The sequence below is a fragment of the Pristiophorus japonicus genome, chromosome 19 (assembly GCF_044704955.1).
Source record: "Pristiophorus japonicus isolate sPriJap1 chromosome 19, sPriJap1.hap1, whole genome shotgun sequence".
Taxonomy (NCBI): Eukaryota; Metazoa; Chordata; class Chondrichthyes; family Pristiophoridae; genus Pristiophorus; species Pristiophorus japonicus.
The window spans coordinates 37,569,814-37,591,370 of NC_091995.1; positions in this window are offsets into that span (position 1 = coordinate 37,569,814).

Consider the following 21,557-nt stretch of genomic DNA (forward strand, 5'->3'; position numbering starts at 1 on the left):
CTTGCTGGCCTTCAGACTGTTGACATGTATAAAATCTATACCTTGCCATCAGAACGCTCTCCTTCAGATTCAGGTGTTCCCGGATCAGCGAAAACAGTTCTTCATATAATGTGGTTGTTGGCTTCACCGGAGCAAGAAGATTATTCATGAGAACATAAGAACATAAGAATTAGAAACAGGAATAGACCATCTAGCCCCTCGAGCATGCTCCGCCATTCAACAGGATCATGGCTGATCTGGCCGTGGACTCAGCTCCACTTCCCCGCCCGCTCCCCGTAAACCTTAATTCCCTTATTGGTTAAAAATCTATCTATCTGTGATTTGAATACATTCAATGAGCCAGCCTCACCTGCTTCCTTGGGCAGAGAATTCCACAGATTCACAACACTCTGGGAGAAGAAATTCCTTCTCAACTCGGTTTTAAATTGGCCCCGGGCTGTGCCCCCTAGTTCTAGTCTCCCCGATCAGCGGAAACAACCTTTCTGCCTCTATCTTGATTATCTCTTTCATTATTTCAAATGTTTCTATAAGATCACCCCTCATTCTTCTGAATTCCAACGAGTAAAGACCCAGTCTACTCAATCTATCAATCTATGAGGCCATAGGTTGTTGTGCCGCACACGGTGAGGCACATCGCCTTTTGTTTGGCAGCGTTCTCATTCCTTTCCAGCTCGTTGGCCATGAAGTATTTGTCGCGTCGCTCCACAAAGGCTTCCCAATCGTCACCTTCTGAGAATTTCTCCGGGATATTAACAGTTCTCTGCATTTTCGCATGATGGTTCATTATCTTTTACTCATCGCTAGTTGTTACGTCTCAAACAAAGTAATGTTACTGAGCACTGTAGACTTGAGTAACTTTGACCTTAATCGCTTTATTCTGACTGCAGAGTGCCGGCAGAGCATGGGAGACCAGCTTATATACAGTGCTCCCAACAAATGCTGGGATCTCATGAGACTCCAACAGATGCGCCCTCTGGTGGTGGTAGAATCCTGGTTTCAAGGAGTTGCATACATAGCAAATATGACCTATTGTGAGGCTGAACCAGCTGCAGAATTTCACAGCCTTTGAATGGGCGGAAAAAGGTTATAAGGAAATAGCTCTTCCCCCAGGAAGGCAGTGCGAATTAAGACAACAGGAGATAAGGGGTCGGCACCACGGTCTCTCGAGAGGATGCTATCAGGAAAAGGCTGTGACTAATATTTGTCAAGTATTACTTTTTGTAACAGAACCTAACTTACTTGATAAATCTCTGTTGTTTTTACTCAATATACCTGTATTAAAAGCATTTGTTATAATCTGAACAAGAGTCTCCTAGTTCGAATGAAATAAACCCTGAGAAGAGCAGAATCGCTATAATTAGCAAAGCGGCAAAAAGCTGCGAAGTCGTTAAAACTACAGTTCCATGGGTGATTTAAATACACAGATCAGGAACCGGGGATCCTATTAATAGACAGCTTGTATTCCGAGGTGTGTGTTACTGAGATTCAATGAATGGAGGGAGGAATGAGAGTCCGGAAGTGAGTGGAGCACTGTGAGTCAGTGAGTGAGTGAGGACTGACAGTCAGTGAGAGAAGGGAGGACTGAGAATGAGTGAGTGACGGGGGTGCTAAGAGTCGGTGAGTGATGGGGGACTGAGAGTCAATGAGTGAGGGGAGACTGAGAGTATGTGAGTGAGGTGTGACTGAGAGTCCATGAGTGAGGGAGGGACTGAGAGTTAGTGAGTGAGGGGGGTCTGATAGTCAATGAATGAGGAGTGACTGAGTGTCATTGAATAAGGGAGGACTGAGAGTGAGTGAGTGAGGGGGGACTGAGAGTGAGTGAGTGAGAGGGGGACTGAAAGTGAGTGAGTGAGGGGGGACTGAGTGGGAGTGCGTGAAGTGGGACTGCGCATCAGTGAGTTAGGGGTAACATAGAATCAGTGAGTGAGAGGGGGACTGAGCTACAGACTGAGGGGCGAATGTGTATCGATGAGTGAGGGGGATGAGCGTCGATGAGTGAGAGGTATTGGAGTCGGTGAGTGAGGGGAACATACAGTCAGTGCATGAGGGGGCACTGAGTGTCAGTGAGTTGCGAGAGGGGGAACTGAGTGTCAGTGAGTGAAGGGAACGCTAAGAGTCAATGAAGGAGGGGGGACTGAGAGTGAGTGAGTGAGGGGGGATTGAGAGTGAGTGAGGGGGGATTGAGAGTGAGTGATGGGGGACTGAGAGTGAGTGAGTGAGGGGGGACTGAGAATCAGCGAGTGAGAGGGGACTGAGAGGCAGTGAGTGAGGGGTGGTGTTGACAACCAGAGAGTGAGGGGGCACTGAGATTGCGTGAATAAGATGGGACTGAGTCGGTGAGTGAAGTGGTCTGAGAGTCGGTGAGTCAGGGGGGAGGGTTCATTGAGAGTCGTTCAGTGAGAGGGGGACTGAAAGTCGGTGATTGAGGGGCGGGGGAGGGGCTGAGAATCGGTAAGTGAATGGAGGACTGAGAGTCCGTGACTGAGGGGAGACTGAGAGTCATTGAGTGAACGGGGCACTGAGAGTCGGTGAGTGAGAGTGGTCTTAGAGTCAGTGAGTGAAGGAGGAACTTAGAGTCAGTGAGTTGAGAGAGTGCTGAGAGTCGGTATATGAATGGAGGTGAGATTCGGTGAGTGAGTACATTGTTTGCCAGAGTTAAATAATTCTTTAAGCAGACGCTTTAATATGGACAGATAGACAGATAGACAGATAGCTAGATAGATAGTTAGATCGATATAGATAAATAGATAGATAGATGGAATGATGGATATATATATTTAAAAATCAGCTAACTTCAAATGGAATTAGACAAAATACGATGGACGTTAGGAGATAACCTATGTCTGAGTCAGATAGAACTGAGATATGTTAATTCAGTCATTTCACGAACTTAATAAATCGACCATAGATATATTTAATCACATTTATCAACTGCTTTCTGAATTTACTCTGCGCTGCTGCATAAATAAATGTATTTGTGCAGGAATTCAGACTCTGAAGCATAAACCCAGTTACTTGCATGATGTTGAGAGGGTTATCGGAAAAGGCGAACGTATACTCAATGTCTATAATTTGCACACAGATGTCAAATGTAACATTCACCAACCATAACAGGATAAAACTGCCCGAGATGGCGAGCAGCAAAATTATAGATTTTCTCCGACTCTCCATCTCTGGATCTTTGTGATTCCCTGTATTGTTATTACCCCTCAGTCCGCTCCTGACTCTATTGGCCGATAGAATGTGTCTGATGGTCAGAGCATTGAGCAACAAAATCAAAACAAATGGAGTGAATGGGGTTAGAACAATGGTAAACCAGATAAATGCTACCCAGACGGGTGAGGAATAGAAGCTTGATTTTACAACACAGAACCACGAATCGTTGTCAATTATTTTCTGACGTTCAAACATAAAATACATTGGTATATTTTTTGCAAAGTTTAGTGCACACACTGTTGCTATAGCGATGGCAGCAGTTTTTTTCGGTGCAATATTTGACTCTCAGATTCTGGTAACAAATGGCCACAAATCGATCAAAGGTGAAGGAGACGGTTAACCAGACAGAACAATCAATGGCAGCATAAGCCAGGGCGATGTTGAGGCGGCAGACAGGAGTGTAGTTCAGGAATGAGTGTGTGAAATAAATATTCTTATTCTCGAAAAGTATCACATTAAAAATGATGAACATTAAATCCGCTGCGGCCATGGCAACCAGGTACCGAGTTATACATTTGGAGAGACCGCACTTTCCCCGGGAGAGGATCACAATTGTCATTAAATTAGCTGCAAGAAAAAAGAAACAAGTGAAAATGAGCGATTCTCACAACAAATGGATCATCATTGTTTAAAAATGAATAATAATATAGCGGGTTGTTCTGACTTTCACTCAACTCGTTCTGTCTGTATGTTAAATAAGTGATTAATTCCAGAGCAATATAATTCTTTATCGAGACACAATAATATATCCCTCCAAGATACAAAACATGCTGTTGTGGATCACAGTGATTTCCCAGACTTTATTCTTCCTACATCTGTTTTGTAACACAGATCGCTTCACACAATATTATGGTAAATACAGACATTGTAAAGCAACATCCATACATCCCCTGTGGCTTTACTCTAAATTACTGCAATGAGAATGTGCACCACACACAGATCTGGTGTATTTAGTACAAATAACCTGAGGGATACATTGTAACATTCAGTTTGTGATAATAGGACTCACAATGTGACACTGCACTCACTGGGTGAGGAAACAGATGGAATTCATTAGAAAGCTGTAGGCCCGGTACATGCCCTGTGAGCAATGATATTGGTCAGGAGGCTCTGGGCAACGTTGTATCAGGGCACCATGTAAAAATCAATAATTTCACACCAGACTCGTGACCAGTAACCAACAGCTGAAATTAACCACAGTAAAGCAGTTTAGCACATGGGTGTCTTGACATATTGGGTGTGTATCCTTAAAATAACAATTCAAAGTAATTATTAGAAATACGCATATTACAGTAAAACATAAAATAGTTTAATCACTCGATTGACAAGTAGATTACTTATAATGGCCGAGAAGTATTGCAATGCCACGTGATCCCGTGGAAGGTTTATCATCACCTTGTAACATGGAAACGGATATTTATAACAGGTCAGTAGTGCCCAGAAACAAGTGCTTAATGAATTATTGCACGGAGCCAGAGACACCCCTCGGCAAAGGGGTGACATTATCTACACAGAGTCAGATCCGATAAATAACTTGTTTCTTGTCGAGCCTGGCATGAGCAACTCAGCATTATGGGGCTGGTTATCCAAATACGAACCACTACACTCACCCAGGGATGATCGTCCTGCTCAGGGACATGGCCTGCCAAGTTCCTGCCCCTTTAGTGCTGCCCAGGTATGTGCCAGGGAAGCTGAGCTGAGTATACAGGCGGCACATGAGGAAGACTGTGATGGTAATGAGGCGGAGGTGGACTTCCCAGTCTCGGTCTCATTGCCCTGGTCTACCTCATGATCTATGCCTCAAAAAAAGGTGGGGGCAGAATGTGACATTGCGAGTTGCCCGGACTCCTGATGAGCCAATTCTCTGGGACAGAGTGGGCAGACTGTAGATTTAAGCTGGGCTTCCAGAGTTAGTCTAAGTCCTCGCCAGCATCCTGAAGCCTCGGCGGGAACTGCTGGCTGCCGGAGAGCTGCCGGGTCGCTGGGCTCCCATTGTCTTCTCCTGACAGTCCGGACCATGCTCGCCAAGGCCGGGTGTCTGCTCTGTGCTGCCCGCTCATCATTTAAACGGAATAGACATCCAATGGCAATCTCAGAGCTGGAAGGAAACACTGCAGATTAGGTGGTCTGCTGCTGTCGAGTGCTGCGGCACCGGAGGCAATAAACTGCATTAATATTATGACGGAGAATAACATTGGTACAATTGTAGATTTTGGAACGTCATAAAATGTCCTGTTATCTGCCAGATTGAGAACATGCTGCAATATGGGATCAGGTTCCTGATTTACCTGATTTCAGCAACCAATGACTGTAAATCAAACTCCTCAAAACAAACAACCAGCATGATTAGACAGGCAGCACGAACAGTAATACAGTTAACACTGAGAAAGTTGAATAATAACTGTCTGTATTTACTTACCAGGGACTCCAACCACTGCCACAATAGGATAGAATATTGCCGATATCTGAACAATTATTGGACGCTGCATTTTGCTCAGAGTTAACGTTGTCCATCAGCGTGATTGCCACACAATGAAAGACCTTCAAATCAAACTTGTATTTATACAAGAGAGAAATCTCAAGTGTACTGAACACTTGAGATTAGTTACAGTCATTGAACAAACATATTGGGCAACTTCTTCACTGCAGTGCTGATCAGGGAATAGATTAATTTAGTAACGTTACACGGTGGAAATCAGAAAAAAAAAATAGAGAAGAATATTATCGTTTTTTCAGCTTCAAAATATTTTAAAAACTCCACTTCTACAGCACTGTCATATTATATTCCAATTCAAGGACTATGCTCCATGTTATCAGTCCTATTGGCATAGACACACGGTCTATTTACTGAAATAAATGTATCCATTTATATTCATTCCGTCCAAACTAGTACTCGAATTATAAATAATCTATTTCCATTTTAATGTTCTCCACTGCAGAGTTAATGTATCCCTGTACAAACTAAACACATGGCATGTATGAACTTTCGCAGAATCCTACAAAATGCATAAAAGGTTGCGTGCAGTAGTGAGTGTGCCAACTATATCGTCGTCAATATTCCTCTCCTCCTTCTCCACAGTACTGATCAGGTGATATAGACTTGAAGTGTACTGTATCTAATCCGACCTTACGTGAAACGATGCTGATTTAAGACTTTAGGATGCCCCATAATGCAGTGCCCATGGCAGCGGCCCACACCCATTATCAGGCGCAGAAATCCAGGGATTGGTGAAGGCTCGAGAAAGCAGCAAAGGTCATAATGCTCCAGCCCTGAGATTCCAAGATATGTATATTTTTACTCGTATGGGTGACGTGGGTATCACTGGCAAGGCTATTATTTATTGCCCATTCCTAAATATGTATACCAGATGAAGCCACTGCCTGTGTCTGAATTATCAGAAACCATCATCATATCATAGGCAATCGCTAGATATCGAGAACGACTTGCTTCTACTCCAAAAGTGAGTTCTCAGGTGACTGAATAGTCCAATAAGGGATTTACTTGTTCTTATTAGGATTTACTTGTAACCATGCATTAAAATAATTCCTGTCCTTGCTCCAATCCTTGGCTGCTGGCATGCACATTCCATCCGTTAAATTAAACAAGACTCCATAGTTCATGTAGTGGTTTATTTCCTGAGTGCGCTGCAATCCGTTGGTATCGTCCAGTATTTGCGTGGGTCTTGAGGTTCCCAGTATCATGAGTCCCCAGAGTCGGAGTCACCACTGCGGTCCCATCTTGGTGAGTGTTTTATCTGAAAATTTTAAACAGATATCCTGGTCGTCACCAGGTGTTAGGTTCTGGTCTACTTGTGTCGCTGTCACTCTGTGGAATCGGAGGTAAGGATTAGGTTAACCATATTCTTTATAGTCGGACCATCTCTATCACTTCATGTCCCTGTCTGGGCTGCCATCGGTTTTGCGTTTGAGCCTGCTGTGCTCGAGTCTGCACGATGACCCATCGAAGTATTATCCAAACTCCAATCAACACCAATGCCACCATTATTCCTCCAAACATCGTTGTCTGCTTTACCGTTAGGTTGGGTTTGTGGACTACACCTACCCACCGTGGGGTATATTGGCTCTATTGCCATAGGTGATGGTGCTATGGCTGCGCACTGCACTATCCGTCAAGTCCCGTTTTTTTTTAAACATCTCTTCCAGCCTGTTTATCTTAGCTTTTAACTCTTCAATTTGTTTTGTTTGAGTATCTATTTCTTTATTGTATCAGGCAAGTTTTATTACATAAGCTAGTTCTGTTTTTATTTTTGTTTCCTCTGTTAGGTGAGTCTATTTTTCTATTAAGAAATCCAAATTAATAATGTTCAGTATAAAACAGCTGTCAATGGAAAGGGTTACTCCTTTCCAGGTTTGTAAGAAGACCTGATGTCATTACGTGACTTCACGTAATCATCTGAAAAAAAAGTCTTTGTGCCTTCAAAACTTGCTTAGAAATTAGGAATCCGTTAAACAGCATAAATCATTAGAGTAAACTCCAATGTTTTCTTAACTTCTAATTCAAGTACTTGCCAAAGAATTTTTTAAAAATTGATTTAAAACGAGACCACACATACAATAGCAATTTTGTTTACTGAAATTCAATTTTTTTTTAAATTTCTCTCTCAGCACAAAATCTAAACATCCGTGCCAGTTCCATTTCCTATAAGAATTAAAAAATTCAGTAAGATTCTCTAATTCCCAGTTTTTTTTTTCTTTCTGTGCTGAGCTCGCATAGCTTAGATTTTCTCCTCGTTATCTTCAAAATCCTCCTGCTTGTTAAGACTGTTCGGGACTTTTCTTGATAAACACTGTCCATTTTGGAAATCTTTTCAAACTGCATTGAAACTTTCTCATAATTTAAAATCATTTGTTTACTTTCAAAGTGGCGTCTTTATCTTTTTCTTTTCTCCATAACTGGAATGGAGTCCAGCTTTGAGGGTTTGAGGGCTGCTTTTCGTTATCTCAAAATGCTCCAGTTTCAAAGTCGTTACTAAAGCTTGCTGTTTTTAAAATTTTTCAAAAGTCCCTTTACACCTTCGAAGATAGCTCGCCACTCGCCCAGGAGTTTGACCTGATCAGATTTAATTTAATAATTTGTTTTTAAATCCACCTCAGTATTTTCTGTGCCTTCTCTGAATATCTCAAAATCCCAATTCAAACTTTGTAATTTCAATCTTTATTTAAAACCTTTTTTTTTTGTTTTGAGCTAGAAGCTTTCTTAAAAGGCATTCTTTATCTCATTCCGAGACTAAATTTATGTCTTTCAATCCAATGTAATCAATCATTGCATGTTTTCTTTCGACAAGTAAATTCTTTTTTTTTTTAACCACCGGGACCATGTATTTTTTATCTTTTGCTCAACAAACCTATCCTTTGTATATTTCCTAGCTCCGTAACTTATCATCCAAATAAATCCACACCTGTGTTTCTAACTTAAAATGTCTTAAAACTTCCCACATACAGGACAACACTACAAAGGGTTAGCTAAAATAAACAGACACTTGCATTCCTCTTCCAACCAGGCTTTCAGAAACATGACAACATAAAAATTCATTCCACAGTCACAAAGTCACACAGGGACTCTCACTCAACGACCAGACATTTACAACAGTCTCTCTTCTTTCCTATTAATTGTTTTGGCCGGCTCTATTTTTGGATTCACGACCTTTCAGGGAATTCGTAGTTTTATCTACATAATTCCTCACATAACTTTTGTAGTGGACTACCGGTATTGGTTTTTCCAGTCCTTCACCCACCATTCCCGTTGGGCTGCTGGCAGGTCCCACCCTGCTCTAATCATTTTCTCAATTAGTTTATTTTGCTTTTCCGCCAGATGGCGGGTAAGGGACCCTTCTGATCCCCACTCGAGTTTACTACTTTATTGGCCATTCCTGGGTAGGACTAGAACCATTTCGAATCTACTCTCAGAGGTTTGCCTTTTACCTCGCACAACTTGTAGTAGACCGTCTCTGGGCTGCTGTCAGGTCACAAGTCTGCTGTTACACAAACTTATACAATTCTTAAAATGTGTTTAAGCAATTCCCGCAGCGCTCTACATATCCTTAACGGCTACCTACCACCGCTTTGTCTGTTGGTCCGACCCTGTTCATAGGTTTAGTTTCCGTTGGTTGCTGTGCACTGCCTGGTCTCCGGGGTATTTCAAATCACACTACTGGGTCCAGAAGATGTCTCTCGGTATCACGATCCCACGGTCTAAGTGTGTTCCCTACACCTACTTGGTTCCTGGCCGTCACGTGGGACAAAAGTCCTCTTAATTCAGGCTCAGGCTAGGCGTTTGAGATATTAGACCGCCTCCTCATGTCAATCAACCGGCTTCCACCTTCCGCACCCTTTATAATTAAAAATCGTTTTTTATACTCACCCGTGTTTTTCCAAGGGCGTCCAGCGACTCCGGGAAATCCTGCCGACTACGCCACTGTTACTGTTAGTGTTTTATCAGAAGAATCACTCAACACTCAGAGTCGGTTCCAATGCCAATGCGGCCTTTATTAACGCCAGCAGGGGGAGGAAGCCTCAGGACTGGATCCAGGCACTTCACTCCGCAGAACAAAGGGTTTCATGGATCTTCATATGTTTTACAACAGTTTACTACAGTTACATACAACAGTTTACTACAGTTACATTAGACCAATAGATAGAGTTAGTCTCTAAACGTAAAGTGGCTCATGTGTTGCTAAGAGATGTGTTGCTAAGAGGTGTGTTGCTAGGAACGACTCATATTCCAGGCCGTCCTTTATCTTACTGTCCTTGGGTGCTGTCTTTGGTAGCCTCCTTATCTTGATCCTGTTACAGAGTCGTATTGTCCTTACTTCCACCAGAACATTTAGTCCTGAGGCCTGGCTGATTAAAGACACCTGCAGAATTTGCTTGTTATTCCTGTGTGTGGGAAACAACAATTATCAGTTTCCAGGAATGTGGTCTAATTCAGCTAACAGAAATCCCTTAAGGCTTCACTGGTAGCCATTTTATGATTCAAGTTACATATAGTTCTAACCTTATACAAAAGGTGCCGTTGCCCTCGGGTGCCTATTGCCTACAACAATGGGATCCTGCAGGTCACTGATGAAGCGATAGCAGAAGTGCAGATCTCCAGGTTGCGCAGAACCACTGCCCCTGCAGTTTCCTCTGCCCACTGCCCAGGACTTCCCAGCAATGCGGCAGGACTGTAGCAGCTCTGCAGCATTAGCTGACTGCAGATAACAATGGTTCGCCTCTATTTATAAACATCAGGAGTGAATTGTTCACTTTTACCCGGTGTGTGCTGTAACTGTACAGGTGTTGATTGTGAGGCACACAAAAGGGCTGTATTCCATCACATGGGACAGAATCATTCGACTTCAGCGGCTGTGTGCTGTACGTGTACTGGAGCTGAGAGTGAGACACACACAGGCTGTACTATACCACACGGGACAGAAACCTTGCTCTTCAGCGGCTGTGTGGTGTACATATACAGATGCTGAGAGTGAGACACACACAAGGTACAGGACCAGATGGGATTGAGTTAAATAGGATAAAAAATTTGATATGAAAAGGGGTTTAAAGGGGCCTTAAAGCAGGTATGAAAAGGTTTTGAACAGAGCTAAAAAGGAGCTTTAACAATGGAGGTTTTAAAAGTTGAGTCATTTTTTTTGAAGTGGCTTGACAAAGGGGATATGATAATGGGTTTCAAGGGATGTTGAAAAGAGGGAGCTCAACTTTGAAAAAGAGTTTTAATGTATGTTCTTAAAAAGGTGGGTTTATAGGAGGCTTCAGAGGTTTCAGAATGGGTTGGAAAGGAGAGATGAACGGGGTTGAGAAAAGGTTAGAAAGATTTGATAAAAGGACTTTAAATGGCGGTTACACAGAGTGGGCAAGGCCTTTGGGCACAGTGCGTCTCACCGGAAGTGACGCTACTCCAACATGGCCACTGTCTCAGCTGGCCCCTCCCCTTCCGCCGCCTCAACAGGAGTCAGGTGACTCCATCCCCCAGAGTGCCGCGCTGCCGGAGCTCTCCATCGATTGGGCCATTTTCCGGCCGCGCTGCATTGTGGGAAGGCACGGCCGCCATCACCACCTCCGATTGACTGGAAGTTGTTGTAACTCCCTCCCAATGGGACAAAGTGTCCCGGAATAATGTGGGAAAGGGGAATCCCCCTCCATTTGAGCGAGGGGGACGTGCAGCAAACTCTGTAATACTTGATGTGTGTGTTTGACTGGAGGATCTGAAGTTGCATCCTACCAGCTTCTGATTGATGGCCTGGCTGTTGATGAAGAAAGTCCATCAGATTAGGGTTTACCAGCAGAGTGACACCGACCGCTCTGTCTTTTAAATGAACTCACCATGTTGCGGGCGCTCCTTTAAATACACAGATCAGTGACCGGGTGTCTTTTAAATGCGTAGATCGCGCCCCGTGGACCATTTAAATAAGTAGATCATGTTCCGGGGTGGAGTGGGGATGGCGGGGGTTGTTTAAATACTAATTAGCTATAGGGGTCCTTTAAATTTGCATTTCGGTTTTTGGGAGCTATTTAAATACACAGATCGGTGTCTGGGTTCATAGATGGTCCTTGAAATACGTCGATCGATATCCAGGTTGTCCTTTAAATACCCATGGGGGTCCCCGGGAAAACATTAAATACTCAGATCAGATTCCAGGGATCCTTTAAATGCATAATACCAAAGGACAGAATACCAAAGGACAAAAACGTTAGTGGGAGTTGTGTACAGACCTCCAAACAGTAGTAGTGATGTTGGGGAGGGCATCAAACATGAAATTAGGGGTGCGTGCAATAAAGGTGCAGCAGTTATAATGGGTGACTTTAATATGCACATAGATTGGGTTAACCAAACTGGAAGAAATACGGTAGAGGAGGATTTCCTGGAGTGCATAAGGGATGGTTTTTTAGACCAATATGTCGAGGAACCAACTAGGGGGGAGGCCATCTTAGACTGGGTGTTGTGTAATGAGAGAGGATTAATTAGCAATCTCGTTGTGCGAGGCCCCTTGGGGAAGAGTGACCATAATATGGTGGAATTCTGCATTAGGATGGAGAATGAAACAGTTAATTCAGAGACCATGGTCCAGAACTTAAAGAAGGCTAACTTTGAAGGTATGAGGCGTGAATTGGCTAGGATAGATTGGCGAATGATACTGAAGGGGTTGACTGTGGATGGGCAATGGCAGACATTTAGAGACCGCATGGATGAACTACAACAATTGTACATTCCTGTGTGTCGTAAAAGTAAAAAAGGGAAGGTGGCTCAACCGTGGCTATCAAGGGAAATCAGGGATAGCATTAAAGCCAAGGAAGTGGCAGACAAATTGGCCAGAAATAGCAAAGAACCCGGGGACTGGGAGAAATTTAGAACTCAGCAGAGGAGGACAAAGGGTTTGATTAGGGCAGGGAAAATGGAGTACGAGAAGAAGCTTGCAGGGAACATTAAGACGGATTGCAAAAGTTTCTATCGATATGTAAAGAGAAAAAGGTTAGTAAAGACAAACGTAGGTCCCCTGCAGTCAGAATCAGGGGAAGTCATAACGGGGAACAAAGAAATGGCGGACCAATTGAACAAGTACTTTGGTTCGGTATTCACTGAGGAGGACACAAACAACCTTCCGGATATAAAAGGGGTCGGAGGGTCTAGTAAGGAGGAGGAACTGGGTGAAATCCTTATTAGTCGGGAAATTGTGTTGGGGAAATTGATGGGATTGAAGGCCGATAAATCCCCAGGGCCTGATGGACTGCATCCCAGAGTACTTAAGGAGGTGGCCTTGGAAATAGTGGATGCATTGACAGTCATTTTCCAACATTCCATTGACTCTGGATCAGTTCCTATGGAGTGGAGGGTAGCCAATGTAACCCCACTTTTTAAAAAAGGAGGGAGAGAGAAAACAGGGAATTACAGCCCGGTCAGCCTGAGCTCAGTAGTGGGTAAAATGATGGAATCAATTATTAAGGATGTCATCGCAGTGCATTTGGAAAGAGGTAATATGATAGGTCCAAGTCAGCATGGATTTGTGAAAGGGAAATCATGCTTGACAAATCTTCTGGAATTTTTTGAGGATGTTTCCAGTAGAGTGGACAAGGGAGAACCAGTTGATGTGGTATATTTGGACTTTCAGAAGGCTTTCGACAAGGTCCCACACAAGAGATTAATGTGAAAAGTTAAAGCACATGGGATTGGGGGTAGTGTGCTGACATGGATTGAGAACTGGTTGTCAGACAGGAAGCAAAGAGTAGGAGCAAATGGGGACTTTTCAGAATGGCAGGCAGTGACTAGTGGGGTACCGCAAGGTTCTGTGCTGGGGCCCCAGCTGTTTACACTGTACATTAATGATTTAGACGAGGGGATTAAATGTAGTATCTCCAAATTTGCGGATGACACTAAGTTGGGTGGCAGTGTGAGCTGCGAGGAGGATGCTGTGAGGCTGCAGCGCGACTTGGATAGGTTAGGTGAGTGGGCAAATGCATGGCAGATGAAGTATATTGTGGATAAATGTGAGGTTATCCACTTTGGTGGTAAAAACAGAGAGACAGACTATTATCTGAATGGTGACAGATTAGGAAAATGGGAGGTGCAAAGAGACCTGGGTGTCATGGTACATCAGTCATTGAAGGTTGGCATGCAGGTACAGCAGGCGGTTAAGAAAGCAAATGGCATGTTGGCCTTCATAGCGAGGGGATTTGAGTACAAGGGCAGGGAGGTGTTGCTACAATTGTACAGGGCCTTGGTGAGGCCACACCTGGAGTATTGTGTACAGTTTTGGTCTCCTAACCTGAGGAAGGACATTCTTGCTATTGAGGGAGTGCAGCGAAGGTTCACCAGACTGATTCCCAGGATGGCGGGACTGACCTATCAAGAAAGACTGGATCAACTGGGCTTGTATTCACTGGAGTTCAGAAGAATGAGAGGGGACCTCATAGAAACGTTTAAAATTCAGACGGGGTTAGACAGGTTAGATGCAGGAAGAATGTTCCCAATGTTGGGGAAGTCCAGAACCAGGGGACACAGTCTAAGGATAAGGGGGAAGCCATTTAGGACCGAGATGAGGAGGAATTTCTTCACCCAGAGAGTGGTGAACCTGTGGAATTCTCTACCACAGAAAGTTGTTGAGGCCAATTCACTAAATATATTCAAAAAGGAGTTAGATGAAGTCCTTACTACTGGGGGAATCAAGGGGTATGGTGAGAAAGCAGGAAGGGGGTACTGAAGTTGCATGTTCAGCCATGAACTCATTGAATGGCGGTGCAGGCTAGAAGGGCCGAATGGCCTACTCCTGCACCTATGTTCTATGTTTCTATGTTTCAATAGATTGGGGTGGGGATTCTTCAAGTATACATCTGATTCTTGGGTTCTTTAGAATATACAGATCGGGTTCCAGGGATCTTTCAATCGACACACCAGGGTGGGGGGTGGTCATTACTGAAATACACAGATGGGTTTCGCGGGGGGAACTTTAACAACAATTATCGCATAATGAATGGCCCTTAAATTCACAGGATGGCTTCCATGTGTGATATATGTAGCACACAAATCTCTGACTCCACACGGTCTGGTGTTGTAATAACTGCAGTGATCTTGGTACTTTATTGTTCTGCTCCAGAGTGCCTCTCAGGTGTGGTGGGCAGCTTTTTACACTGCCTCTTGCAGGTGCTTTCAGGTTTCCCACCACAGCGCCCTCTGTGATGCACCATTGTTCTTATATTATACATTTAATGTACCGGGACAATACACAACACCATGGGCTCCGTTAAATCCACAGATTCGAGACCGGGTTCTTTAAATCACAAATTGGTTTCTATGGGTTTATAAATATGTAGATCGGGATCTTTGGTCTACTTTTCATATACAGTTCGTGTTTCAGGGTCATTAAATACACAGGTTGGGTTCTGGAGTATCATATATATACATATAGATAAATACATATATACAGATCCAATTCCCGAGGGTTATTTAAATATATAGAGCTGGTTTCGGGAGGGGTGCATTAAATATACAGCTCGTTAAACAGTGGTTCCTTCAAATACGATATGATGAACATGTATAAAACACTGGTTCGACATCAACTGGAGTATTGTGTCCAATTCTGGCACCACACTGGAGGAAGGAAGTGAAGCCATTAGCGAGGGTGCAGAAAAGTTTTCGAGAATGATTCCAGGGATGTGGAATTTCAGTAACGTTCATCGACTAGAGAAGCTGAGGCTGTTCCCCTTGCAGAGAAGGCTGAGAGAAGATTTGATAGAGGTATTCAAAATCATGAGGAGTCTCGAAGGAATAGATAGAGAAAAATTGTTCCCATTGGCAGAAGGGTCAAGAACCAGAGAACACAGATTTAAGGTAATTGGCAAAAGAAAAAAAAACATATAAAAACAAATGTTTTTACACAGCGAGTGGTTAGGATCTGGAATGCACTGCCTGAAACGCTGGTGGAGGCAAACTCAATCACTGCTTTGAACAGCGAGTTGGATAACCACCAGAAAGAAAGAACAACTTACAGGGCTACAGGGAAAGAGTGGGTGTGTGGGACTAGATCAGGTGATCTTGCAGAGAGCCGGATTGGGCTCAGCAAGGCAATGGCCTTCCTCTGTGCTGTAACCATTCTATGATTCACAGTTGTCGTTGAATGAACAGATCATGTCACAGGGGGTCATTTAAATCCAATTTTCGGGAACCCAGGGGATCTTTAAACAAACAGATCGGCATACAGGGTCATTTGAATATTGGTTGAAGTGTAATCCAATCTACTTTGGTTTTGTTACCTTTGCTCTCTGAGAAAAGAGATATGAGCGGCTATGGTCAGTTTCAAACTCGAACTTAAGCCCAAACAGATACCGCTGCAAATTTTTCGTCCTGTAACCGCATGCCAGAGCTCCTTTTTCAAACATGCTGTGGGTCCTTTCGGCCTTGCACAAACTCTTGGACGCATAAGCGACCGGTTGCAATGTTCCCGATTTGTTTGCTTGTTGTAACAGGCACCCGACCCCGTCCGAAGACGCATCACAAGCTAGCACTAAACATTTACATTGGTCATACAGAACAAGCAGTTTGTTGGAACACAACAGATTTCTGGCTTTCATAAAAGCAGTCTCTTCTGATTTCCCTCATACCCAGACATCTCCCTTGCGTAGCAACACATGTGGAGGTTCCAGCAAGGGGCTTAACGTGGGTAGGATAGTAACAAAATAATTGAGCAGTCCCAGGAACGAACACAGCTCCATCATGTTCTGTGGTCTCGGCACATTCTTGATGGCCTCCCTCTTGCCTTTGGTGGGTCTGATACTGTCTGCCGTGATTCTTCGACCTAAGAACTCGACCTCTGGTGCCAGGAAAACACACTTCGAGTGTTTCAACCTGAGTCCACATGATCTAGCCGACTTAGAACCTCTTCCAGGTTCTGGAAATGTTGGATAGGGTCCCGACCTGTAATCAATATGTCGTCCTGGAAAACCACAGTGTGTGGAACTGACTTTCGCAGATTCTCCATGTTCCTTTAAAAATGGCCGTGGCCGATCGACTCCCAAACGGGCATCTATTGTAGATGAACAGACCTTTGTGCGTGTTGATGCAGGTGAGGCCTTTTCGAAGATTCCGCCAGCTCCTGCGTCATGTAGGCCGAGGTCAGATCCAACTTGGTGAAAGTCTTCCCTCATGCCAGCGTCGCAAACAGGTAGTTTGCCTTGGGTAGTGTGTGCTGGTTCTGCAGGGAACAACGGTTAATCATTACTTTATAGTCCCCTCAATTTCTGACCGTGCCATCACCCTTGAGAACTGGAACAATCATACTGGCCTACTCGTTGAACTCATCTGGTGTGATGATGCCCTCTTGTTGCAGCCTGTCCAGCTCGATCTCCACTTTCTCTTGAATCATGAATGGCACCACACGTGCATTGATGGGTCATGTACCAGGAACCAAGTGTATCTGCAACTTCACCCTAAAGAAATTTCCGATGCCTGGCTCAAACAACGACGGGAACTTGCTCAAAACCTGCGCATATGAGACCTCATCGACAGACGAAAGCGCTCGGATGTCGTCTCTGTTCCAGCGGATTTTTCCCAGCCAGCTTCTGCCGAACAGTGTGGGTCCATCTCCTGGTACAATCCATAGTGGTAGTTCGTACAACGCCCGATCATAGGAGATGGTTACTGGTGCAGTGCCAATTACTGGCATCAGATCTTTAATGTAAGTTCTCAGCTTGGTATGAATAGCGCTCAGCTTGGGCCTTTGTGCCTTGTTGCGCCGTTGCCTCTCGAAGGCCTTTTTGCTCATGACAGACTGACTCGTACCCATGTCCAATTCCATGGACATTGGAATTCCATTCAGTTTAAATTTAACATGATCGGTGGATATTTCTTGGTGAAGGTGTGTTTACTGACCCCTCAGTTCGAGACTTTATTTCAGTTTGATCCGCCATGGATTGGTATTCCTCTGCAAAGTGGTGGTTTCCTTGGCTTGCAGCTCATCTGCACATTTGCTGGAGGTGTCCCATTGTTCCACAGCCTTTGCATGCATAGTGTTTGAAGCGGCATTGATGGGTTCGATGATCACCTCCGAGCACCAACATGGTGTTAATTGCCTCGCGTTCACATTTGATGGCGGACTCTGAGTCATATGAGTTCGTGCAGTTGCAGGCGTGTACATTCTGCCATCTACATTCCTTCCTGAAAACGACGTTACTTTGTGTACAGTACTTGCCGATGCATCTTTCAGCTGCGAAATGTGTTTGGTGTTATCGTTGGTGGACATAAATGCCTGGGCTATCGTTATGGCTTTGCTCAGGTTCGGTGTTTCAACAGTCAATAGTTTGCGAAGGATAACCTCATGGCCAATGTCAAGCACAAAAAAGTCTATTAGCATTTACTCCAGGAATCCACTGAATTCGCAATGTCCTGCAAGGTGCCTTAGTTCGGAGACATAGCTCACCACTTGCTGGCCTTCAGACTGTTGACAACATAAAATCGATACCTTGCCATCAGTACGCTCTCCTTCAGATTCAGGTGTTCGTGGATCAGCGAACACAGTTCTTCATATAATGTGGTTGTTGGCTTCACCGGAGCAAGAAGATTATTCATGAGAACATAAGAACATAAGAATTAGAAACAGGAATAGACCATCTAGCCCCTCGAGCATGCTCCGCCATTCAACAGGATCATGGCTGATCTGGCCGTGGACTCAGCTCCACTTCCCCGCCCGCTCTCCATAAGCCTTAATTCCCTTATTGGTTAAAAATCTATCTATCTGTGATTTGAATACATTCAATGAGCTAGCCTCAGCTGCTTCCTTGGGCAGAGAATTCCACAGATTCACAATCCTCTGGGAGAAGAAATTCCTTCTCAACTCGGTTTTAAATTGGCCCCGGGCTGTGCCCCCTAGTTCTAGTCTCCCCGACCAGCGGAAACAACCTTTCTGCCTCTATCTTGATTATCTCTTTCATTATTTCAAATGTTTCTATAAGATCACCCCTCATTCTTCTGAATTCCAACGAGTAAAGACCCAGTCTACTCAATCTATCAATCTATGAGGCCATAGGTTCTTGTGCCGCGCATGGTGACGAACATCGCCTTTAGTTTGGCAGCGTTCTCATTCCTTTCCAGCTCGTTGGCCATGAAGTATTTGTCGCGTCGCTCCACAAAGGCTTCCCAATCGTCACCTTCTGAGAATTTCTCCGGGATATTAACAGTTCTCTGCATTTTCGCATGATGGTTCATTATCTTTTACTCATCGCTAGTTGTTACGTCTCAAACAAAGTAATGTTACTGAGCACTGTAGACTTGAGTAACTTTGACCTTAATCGCTTTATTCTGACTGCAGAGTGCCGGCAGAGCATGGGAGATCTGCTTATATACAGTGCTCCCAACAAATGCTGGGATCTCATGAGACTCCAACAGATGCGCCCTCTGGTGGTGGTAGAATCCTGGTTTCAAGGAGCTGCATACATAGCAAATATGACCTATTGTGAGGCTGAACCAGCTGCAGATTTTCACAGCCTTTGAATGGGCGGAAAAAGGTTATAAGGAAATAGCTCTTCCCCCAGGAAGGCAGTGCGAATCAAGACAACAGGAGATAAGGGGTCGGCACCACGGTCTCTCGAGAGGATGCTATCAGGAAAAGGCTGTGACTAATATTTGTCAAGTATTACTTTTTGTAACAGAACCTAACTTACTTGATAAATCTCTGTGTTTTTACTCAATATACCTGTATTAAAAGCATTTGTTATAATCTGAACAAGAGTCTCCTTGTTCGAATGAAATAAACCCTGAGAAGAGCAGAATCGCTATAATTAGCAAAGCGGCAAAAAGCTGCGAAGTCGTTAAACTACAGTTCCATGAGTGATTTAAATACACAGATCAGGAACCAGGGATCCGATTAATAGACTCTTGTATTCCGAGGTGTGTGTTACTGAGATTCAATGAATGGAGGGAGGAATGAGAGTCCGGAAGTGAGTGGAGCACTGAGAGTCAGTGAGTGAGTGAGGACTGACAGTCAGTGAGAGAAGGGAGGACTGAGAATGAGTGAGTGACGGGGGTACTAAGAGTCGGTGAGTGATGGGGGACTAAGAGTCCATGAGTGAGGGAGGGACTGAGAGTCAGTGAGTGAGGGGGGGACTGATAGTCATTGAATGAGTAGTGACTGAGTGTCATTGAATGAGGGAGGACTGAGAGTGAGTGAGTGAGGGGGGACTGAGAGTGAGTGAGTGAGAGGGGGACTGAGAGTGAGTGAGTGAGGGGGGACTGAGTGGGAGTGCGTGAAGTGGGACTGCGCATCAGTGAGTTAGGGGTAACATAGAATCAGTGAGTGAGAGGGGGACTGAGCTACAGACTGAGGGGCGAATGTGTATCGATGAGTGAGGGGGATGAGCGTCGATGAGTGAGAGGTATTGGAGTCGGTGAGTGAGGGGGACATACAATCAGTGCATGAGGGGGCGCTGAGTGTCAGTGAGTTGTGAGAGGGGGTACTGAGTGTCAGTGAGTGAAGGGAACGCTAAGAGTCAATGAAGGAGGGGGGACTGAGAGTGAGTGAGTGAGGGGGGATTGAGAGTGAGTGATGGGGGACTGAGAGTGAGTGAGTGAGGGGGGACTGAGAATCAGCGAGTGAGAGGGGACTGAGAGGCAGTGAGTGAGGGGTGGGGTTGACAACCAGAGAGTGAGGGGGCACTGAGATTGCGTGAATAAGATGGGACTGAGTCGGTGAGTGAAGTGGTCTGAGAGTCGGTGAGTCAAGGGGGATGGTTCATTGAGAGTCGTTCACTGAGAGGGGGACTGAAAGTCGGTGATTGAGGGGTGGGGGAGGGGCTGAGAATCGGTAAGTGAATGGAGGACTGAGAGTTCGTGACTGAGGGGAGACTGAGAGTCATTGAGTGAAGGGGGCACTGAGAGTCGGTGAGTGAGAGTGGTCTTAGAGTCAGTGAGTGAAGGAGGAACTTAGAGTCAGTGAGTTGAGAGAGTGCTGAGAGTCGGTAAATGAATGAAGGTGAGATTCGGTGAGTGAGTACATTGTTTGCCAGAGTTAAATAATTCTTTAAGCAGACGCTTTATATATGGACAGATAGACAGATAGACAGATAGGTAGATAGATAGCTAGATAGATAAATATATATATATATATATATATAGATAAATAGATAGATAGATGGAATGATGGATATATATATTTAAATATCAGCTAACTTCAAATGGAATTAGACAAAATACGATGGACGTTAGGAGATAACCTATGTCTGAGTCAGATGGAACTGAGATATGTTAATTCAGTCATTTCACTAACTTAATAAATCGACCATAGATATATTTAATCACATTTATCAACTGCTTTCTGAACTTACTCTGCGCTGCTACATAAATAAATGTATTTGTGCAGGAACTCAGACTCTGAAGCATAAACCCAGTTACTTGCATGATGTTGAGAGGGTTATCGAAAAAGGTGAACGTATACTCAATGTCTATAATTTGCACACAGATGTCAAATGTAACGTACACCAACCATAACAAGATAAAACTGCCCGAGATGGTGAGCAGTAACATTATAGATTTTTTCCGACTCTCCATCTCTGGATCTTTGTGATTCTCAGTATTGTTATTACCCCTCAGTCCCCTCCTGACTCTATTGGCCGATAGAATGTGCCTGATGGTCAGAGCATTGAGCAACAAAATCAAAACAAATGGAGTGAATGGGGTTAGAACAATGGTAAACCAGAAAAATGCTACCCAGACGGGTGAGGAATAGAAGCTTGATTTTACAACACAGAACCACGATTCGTTGTCAATTATGTTCTGACGTTCAAACATAAAATACATTGGTATATTTTTTGCAAAGTTTAGTGCACACACTGTTGCTATAGCG